Source organism: Sus scrofa, chromosome 13 (assembly GCF_000003025.6).
Source record: "Sus scrofa isolate TJ Tabasco breed Duroc chromosome 13, Sscrofa11.1, whole genome shotgun sequence".
NCBI lineage: Eukaryota > Metazoa > Chordata > Mammalia > Artiodactyla > Suidae > Sus > Sus scrofa.
The window spans coordinates 156427940-156436891 of NC_010455.5; the positions used below are offsets into that span (position 1 = coordinate 156427940).

Consider the following 8952-nt stretch of genomic DNA (forward strand, 5'->3'; position numbering starts at 1 on the left):
AAATGGCAGAGTAATAAAACAGCCCCACGCCCACCCTTACAGCTGTTAGGATTTATATATCGTATAGAAGAAAACCATGTACAATATCTTCCAAATAAGAATGCAATAATATCAGAGTAAGACAACTATCCCTAGCCCCCACATCATAGGATAGAGCAATTTTAAGGACTAGCTACTACAAATTACTGCTATATAACATTGACGTAAAGCAATATGTGCATAGTGTCTATGTAGACACAATCTAAGAATCTCAGAATGACTTTTGATCAGCTGGACCCACTATCACACTCACATTTGATTACTTGAGGCATATGTTGTTTGCCCCACAGATGTCTTTTTTTCTGGGCTGTCCTGGAATGAAATGGAAAACTCTACTTCGGGCCCCTGCACTTCTTCCCCTCAGACAGAAAGGCACAGAACCCCCGAGATTTTATCCCAGAGACAAAATCTCTTTTCCTGTTAAACAACTATTTTTCTACATTACCAACCAGTCTCTCAGGAGTTTGAAAAAAATACATTTAACTGTTACCTTCCAATGATCTAACCATATAAAATCATCCCTCTTAACTTACTTAGTTTTAACCAAATTGTTCTTCTCTGTCAATAAACTTTGTCAATGCTGCAGTTCATAGAGGAATTGAAAGGAACTAATTTAGCTGTAAATTTCCATTCTTTACTTGTTTTCCACAGTATTTTCTTTTTTGTGTGAGGGAGTTCTTTTCTGCCACTGTTGAGACAAAGGCATTTTTGTGCTCTCAAATCTTTATCTTCCTAGAGTACATACTTATAGATATTTATTATGAAGGTTAAATCAAGGACATAAACAAGAGAGGATAAATGAAGGACAATCATGGGTAGCAGTGCTGTGGGAAGTTTACTCTCCCATCCTGAGTATGCAGATATCATACTTTAGAGAGTGTTAAGATGGACCACAACATGATAGCATCATAATACAAGACCCTCCTGGTCTACTTCTTTGATTTATCCCCTATCATTCTTAAACTGATTCATCCACTTCTCATTATCTGGCCCCTTGTTGCTCCTGTAGAATATCAACTATACCTAAGGGTATTGTGCCTGTTCTTCCCTCTGCTTAGATGACACTTTTCCCCATGAAGCTGTAATATTTACTTCCTTAACTATATTTGGGTTTTGACTCTCATTTCAGATGGTGCCCACTAAGAATAGCACCTTCCCATCATATTCCTATATCCCATGCTTTATATTTTTTAAAACTATCTGAAATTATGTTGTTTATTGCTCTCACTTCTATTACCTCATAAAATCTGGGAGGGCTCAGACTTTATTGATTTTGTTTTTCACTCTATTCTGTTCCTGGGGTAGTACCTGGAATATAGTTTATGCTCTGTAAAGTTTTGTTGAGTGACAGGGTGAGTGAGTGAAAAAATTTTTCATACCACTTTGAGAGTTCATTTGCATTGTTCAGAACTGGATGATTTTCCCTTCTTTTCCCACTTCTTTTAACAGCTTTATAAAAGAGAATACAATTATATCCTTATGTAAGGAATAATTCCTATATATATAGCAAGTCAATGAACCAAATTCTCTTAATCTCCCAGACCTCAGCAGAGCATTTCAGTGCCTCCTCAGATTACTAAGAAGGTGAATCTTTGTGTTGGGTAAGTTCTTAGGTGGAATAAAAATATACTAGTGCAGAGGAAGGTGTTAAAATGTGATTCTGTCCTCTTTGCATAATATTTATGTTTTTCCTCATGGCCAAATGGCAGTGGGTTTCTGGGAATCTATATGATATCACAGCATAAAGAACAGAAACTTCAAATTCAAACAAACCTTGGTTTACTCCCCAATTTTATTACTGTGTGACTTTGAGTCAATCTTTCCTCTTTTCACGTTTCAGCTTTTCAATGATGATATTGGAATTCATCAATGGGTTAATAAGAAAATCAAAAAGAAAGTGTTTAAGATGAGAGACACATAGTAGGCACTTAAAATTTTCTTTTTGCTACATACAACCTCCTAGAAACCATCTACTCTACAAGCTCTAAATCAATGATGTTAAAATTGCAGAGCACAAGATTCCTCGGGTTCTTGGATGCTGTAGAGAGGCTTACATGTTTGGATGAGGAGGTGGTGGGTGTTATGAGGGAATGGAAGTGAGAACAGATGCTGGAGGTAAGGGCCCATGAATGAGGCCTTCCATCAGAGCAATGCCAATGTTTTATATTTTGTAATTATAAATATAATGCTTTATTTTTTTTACAAGGGATACAGCTTTAGATTTTGTATCTTATTATATAAAAACACATAAAATTTTTAAAACTCTTTAACCATGCATAGAAGCTACCTGTAGTTAATTAACTTAGGGAGAAAGATTCAGTGAAACACAAAAAAGTATTGTTACTTCTTCTAGCTACTACTTTACATCTCTTCTGACAGTTTCAGGCATATCTCATAATTCTTCTAGTTATTTTCATTCATTAACAAGTTATCTCAATATTCAGAGAATTAAAAAGTCTATAGTGCTACCTATGAACAAAATTTCAGCATCTCATTCAATATAAACCTTCCACCTTCTCTGGCCCCAGGCTGGGAAGGGTTCAGGGGGAAGGAGGGTAGGTTTTGCCTATGTCTCCCTTTTGTCCCTTTTCCCTGTGTTGTTTTTGGACATGGTTACAGGAAGTGAAGGTAGAGAGCAGTGGCAAGGATCTGGTGGAAAAAAGATGGGGATAAGGGACAGAAGAAGTCCTCCTTGACTAGCATTGTCGTAATTGGCACAGGTGACTTCTGGGTATGGCAGATATTCAAAGCCAACTCTTTCTCTCAGGGAGCACTTTGGACTCCCTGACATGAAACTTCCATGACAAGCAGAATGCCTCTTCTGGACAGCCACTTCCAAATCTCCCTTGATACCAGCCTCCACCAGCCCATTCCACTCGGATCCCTCCTTAGTGGGTCAGTGCATCATCCCAGTGGACCTCTTTCTCACAGCACTACTCAAGATGACCCCAATTTGGTCCCTTGGTAGAATCTACTTCTTTGCCCACCTGAAACAGGCAGACATCCTTCTCTACCAATGTGTGGAAGCAAAGGCCTTTCCCAACACATCTGTGGCCTTTTCTGCCAGAGACGCCAATAAGGTTCTACTTTCATTTATTTTCTAAGTCCCTCTGTCTGTTATACTCTGGAATACATACGCAGCTTTCTGATGGTTTTCTGATGCACAAACACTTACTTGAGATGTTGGGGAGGAAAAAAAACAAAACAAACCAAACAAAAAAAACTATCTTCCAAGTGGAAAAGAGGAGAAACGCCATTTTAATCTGATAAAGAAAATTAGCTTTCTTCAATATTCAAATTTTCTTTTATGTACCTTGGATGTGGCTGATGTGCTAAAATTGGCATAAGAATGGTCCAGGACTTTTTCTCTTTATTAGTACATGGCTTATCCTTTTCTCACCTTTAGGTCTTCAGCTATAACTAACAGATATATAAATCCTCTGAAATTTTGCTTCTCTGAAATTACTACCAGCAAAATGTTGTTGAACCTTTTCATAATCAAGATCATAGTAAACACGTTATTCTTATCATTGATTTCTTCCCTTTTATGGTACACCTCTGCCTTTCTCCTCTCTTCCCCACTCACCTGAATAGCCAATATTGACAACTTAGTGTATAGTCTTCTATAAGTTATAATCATAACACATAATAATGAATTTCTTTTTACTAACAGTGATGACAATCTTAGCTTATCATTCATACACTTATCTGTCACATTTTATCATTTAATACTATATCTTGGAAATCTCTCCCAAGTCAACTATCCCAGAGAAAATTTTATATTTTCGTTAGCTGCTTTATTCTATGCTGTAAATTTGCAATAATTTATTCAACAATTTTCCTTTTGATGGACATCCACTTTGTTTTCAGATTTATATATGCTAGAGGTTTATTTTTCTGTAGGATAAATTCCCAGCTGAAGCAATGCTGAATTGAAGGGTATGTGTATTTTGAAGTTGAATAGTTGCTGCCAGGTTTTTTTGGTAAGAAAACTATAATAAATAACATTTCCAGTTGCAAAGGATGAATCTACTCTTTGTACTATAACCCTACAAGGACTGTTGTCCCTTCTTACATTTTTTCTCGATCTTATAAGCATTTTTTAAAATAAACTTTTCTTGACTAATAGTGAACTCTCAATATATATATTTTTGGCTCTCTGGGTTTATTTTTTGGTCAGCTATCTATTCATGATGTTCTTTGCTCATTTTTATATTTTTCTTGTCATTTTCTTATCAATTTGTAAGAGCTAATTTTATCCTAAAGTTATTGATCTCTTATATGTATTGTGACAATTTCCCTCAATACACCATATATTATTGACTTTGTTTATGGTACATTTTTCCATAGAAATATTTTCTGAAAATTTATATAGTTAAATATGTCTAATTTTTGTTTTTGCTTTGTCCAGTAAAGATTCTTGTCATTATAACATGTCTTCCAAACTTTTAGGTTTTATATATAGATTTATGTAATTTTGAATGTTTAAATTTCAACATGAAATTCAGTCATTGCTTCTTTTTTATATGAAGTAAAATTCAGATTTATCTTCTTTATGAAAAATTCCCAATTGTGCTGGAGCTATTAATCAAGAAAAACTATTATTTACCAAATGAAAAATTACCTTTATCATATATTATATGCCTTGGTTCTATATTTAATTCACTTATTTTTTCTGTTCAAATGCCAATATCATACTGTTTTTGCTGCTACATCTTTAAAGTATATTTTAATTACTGATGAAAGATGTCTCTCCTCACTATTCTTCTTTTTGATAATTTTTTAAGCTATTTTCAGATAATCTATTCTATCATTTCTAGTTTTTTTCTTTGGTCACACCTGTGGCATATGGAAGTTCCCAGGCAAGGGATTGAGCCTGAGCTGGAGCTGTGACCTATGCCACAGCTGCAAAAACACCAGATCCTTAAACCACTGCACCACAGCAGGAAGTCCTCATACCTATTTTTTTTTTTTAATATTATCTGCTTTCCAAATAGCATGTTATTTGAAGAAAAAATTTCATAAAAAAATTTGTCTGGAGAGTGATGATTTTATAAAATTAAGCTAATGGTTTCTGTCCTAGGTCTGATGACAAATTAACAAAAATGATAATTTAGAAGAACTGGAGCATTCTTCCATTATAACTTAGAAAAACTTAAATTCCTAGACATTATCAGTAATTCCACAAGTAACTCACTCTGATGCTTAAATTATTTGCTCAGAATTGCCTTCATAAATTTAAGATGTTTTGGAAACATCAATTGCAAATGATCATGAGGACTGAAAATGTACCTGGAGAACCTAATTTCTATTCATCTCTAGTTCAAAGATTTTATTAAATGTGTATGTATGTGTGTGCATGGAGTGGGGGATAGTAAAGAATCAGTGGATCAGAAGGGTAATCAAAGATTGAAGCAGAGGATAGAACAGTAGGAAACAATAGTATGAAAACTGCCTTAATGTTCTGTGATTTGCTTTCGTTAAACAATTCCATACATTTTGTTTCAGTAAATACAATCAATATTCCATTTTTCCTTTTGCTCTTTCTGCCACTTGCTCATAGACAGGTCCCTAAGCACCATGGAAGTCATCTATGAAGAAAAGCACTAAATACTGCTCCTTGACAGTCTGTTGTTTTAGGAGTCTAATTCTCTGGAAACAACATTAAGCCAAATAAAGCCATTCAGCTTTTAATCACAGATGATATAAATCATCGTGTCAGTTAACTTTAGGGTCCATAAATCTCTAAAAATATGGATTTATGACATAGGGATGCAATTTACCATGACTGGCTTTTTTAATTTGGTTGGAATGATGGACTTTGATAGAAAAGATTTTGCAATTCTGCTTGCAATTGTACCAAAAATGGAGGCTCTTCAGTTCACAGTCTGTTGGCATATTAAGTATCAGCTTCACGTTCTCCCTGTTCAGACTAATTGCTTCTTTAATCTGTGATGCTGACACATGTATGGTCGTGCAAGTTTAATAGGAAGAAAGATAATTGTGATATTTTTGTTATATTAGAATATTCAATTTTAATTGTCTTCCTTTCTAAGACACCATTATTTTATTTGATGATTTAATAAGCAGCAAAGCCAACAATAAAATTTAAGAGTTTAAGATAGTTACAGATAAATATTTAAAGTATAACATATTCCAAAATATGTATTCATCTAAAGTACAGCTAATGTTCCAGACATGGGAGCAAACTAAATGTCCATTGACAGCTAAATGGATAAAGAATAGGTAGTAAGTACATATACACAATGAAGTACTATTCAGCCATAAAAAAATGAAATAATAAAATAATACCAGTATTATTTGCAGTAACATAGAACTGGAGATTATCATACTAAGTCAGAAAGAGAAAGACAAATGTCATATTATATCACTTATATAAGGAATCTAAAATATGAAACAAATGAACTTATCTACAAAACAGAAGTAAACTCACAGACATAGAGAAGATACTTTGGTTGCCAAGAGGGAGGAGGGTGGAGGAAGGATGGAGTGGGAGTTTGGGATTAGCAGATGCAAACTATTATATATAGAATTGATTAAAAACAAATCCTACTATATAGGAAACTACATTCAATATTCTATGATACACCATAATGTAAAATAAATTGTGTGTGTGTATGTGTGTAAAACTGAATCACTTTGCTGTTAAGCAGAAATTGAAACAACATTGTAAATCAACTATACTTCAATAAAACAAAACAAAATGTGGCTAATGTTGTAAAGGGTGGTAGAGATTGGAGCTTGCTCTGCTCTGATTTGCTTGCTTAGTTTGTTCAGACTACCTATCACAGTAAACTTTCAAAATCTGTGCTCTCAAGATTTCATCGACTTAGCCTAATCTCATAGCAGGCACGCACACTGAGTCAAGTGCCCTGCAGCTGACTGATAGGCTGCTGCATTTTTAGAATGGAACAGAGTGAAGCTGAACCAATGCAGTTGCTAAAATAAGCAACCAATTTAACTCCATTGTAAAGACAGCCACCCAAATCGTCCCCCCAAATAATTCCAACTGTTGGGCTGCAATACTGAAAACACATATTTGTTCTTTTTTTGGCATGCATTCTTTATGTACTTCTCAGTCTTTCCCTCCTACTCACTGAGGATCTCATCGTTCTCTTGTGCTGGAGGTTTCAGAGCTGTTATTATATCCACACTCTCACATGATGCCTCTGTTAAGTTTGGTTCAGCATTTCCATTATAAAACCCATAAGCTTCCAGAACAAACTTATTGTAACAGTCTATGAGGGAAAGAATTGCTCTCAGCTGAAACTTAGTATATATTCAATTCATTTTCAGTCCAGAAGGCACTTGTCTTCTTTAACATATTATAAAATAAAATTTTATACCATGCTCTTACTTTCTTTAGTTGCTTCTGTCAGTATAACATGAAAGAATAAAGTAGGGAAGCAAAGAGCCATTCATTATACATTTACCCCATTTTCTCCAGGACACAGTTCTTTTTCCTTTCTCAGCCTAAAGCCAAAGTTTCAGGTCTCAACACAATACCCCAAGTGTCCCTTTCACAGGTCTTGCTCTGTCCAGTCCTAGACTCTAAGATTACAGAGATCTGGACAATCAGGGGACCCCACAGGAAGGTATTTTATTCTCCCATACTCAGAAGCAATTGTGAATTAAAATACATGAAATATAAAACACTGAAAATTTTCCAAAAATTACTTCAGAACAGAACATTAAAAGAGATATTATATCAAGTCAAGCAATCCCATTTTTGGATTAAGTATTTACATATTGCAGGATATCTATTTAAATTGTTTTACTATTGGATGTTGGAAGGAAAGGAGAAGGAAAGCAAAGCACAAGTGACCTTGTAAAATGGGAATTCAACTACTGAATACTTTATTTTATTTGTTTAGTAATAAAAAATTAGAAGTTAGATAAACAGTATTTTTTAACATACCTTGAACCTGAGAATCTCTTCACTGGTTTAATAAACATGCAGCTTTCTCATATATCTTCATAATTAGTATCTACAAATGGAATCAATGGTGATTAAATTCCCGCTCCTCTGAGTTTAAGGAGAGAATATGCCACCTCTGGGAGAGACCTTTAAGAGAAGAGGTTCCAGGGAAAAATCTTCTCAGAAAAGAGGTTAATGGGGAGCCAGGGGATGGTAAGAAAACTGTAACTGTTTGATCCCTGATTCCAGACCTAAATTGCTATGTTAGGCATCCGTCTTTTTCTGGCTCCACCCTGATATCCATTCCTATTTCTTTGACTGCCACTGGACAGATTTATAGAGAGCTAGTACAGGTCTTCATGGGCCAGGAACTGCATGTAACTCTGCATCTGCCATAATGCTGCTTTCATACTGAAGCAAAAAACACTGTGTCTATGGTAGTCCCTTCTTTGTTCTTAACATTTTGGCTAAGCTGAAGGAGTTTTATATCCATACTCAAGATCAATCCAGAAGCCAGGGTGCAAAGAGAAGCCAATAGACAGTGCAAGCATCTTGTTGAGATGGGCAAGTTGCTTCAAAGACAAGTCTCAACACAAATGCAGGCACCTGTAGCACCTATAGGAAAATAAAATGGAAAGAGCTGATACTTCACTGTAGATGCAAAATAAGCTACATAAGTATCTATTTCTTCCTGTAGGCTATCAGATGACATTTAAATCTTCCCAGCGACTTTTATTTGAGAACCTGTTTCAAGCCTAGCAGCAAGCTATAAGTTGAGAAAGGGAGTGTTATGTAGAAAAAGTAGAAGACAATATTTGTGCCCCAAAGCAGTTAGCAACCTTATCAATAAACCAAAAAAAAAAAGTCATGAGCTTCAGATTAAATATTTTAAAAGTCACTTGGTAAATACTAAGCCTATACATTTGTTAGTAAATACTAATAAAGAACAGCTAAAACAAAAATCAGAATTTAAT

At 34.9% G+C, this 8952-nt stretch overlaps 1 long non-coding RNA gene across 1 annotated transcript in view; it reads right to left on the reverse strand.

Moving 5' to 3' along the window:
• The window catches only part of LOC110256437, a 30702-nt gene extending 22088 nt beyond the window's left edge, over positions 1-8614 (reverse strand). The window contains exon 1 of the long non-coding RNA XR_002337936.1: positions 7979-8614. This is a non-coding gene — a long non-coding RNA (uncharacterized LOC110256437). The remainder of the gene's footprint in view (positions 1-7978) is intronic.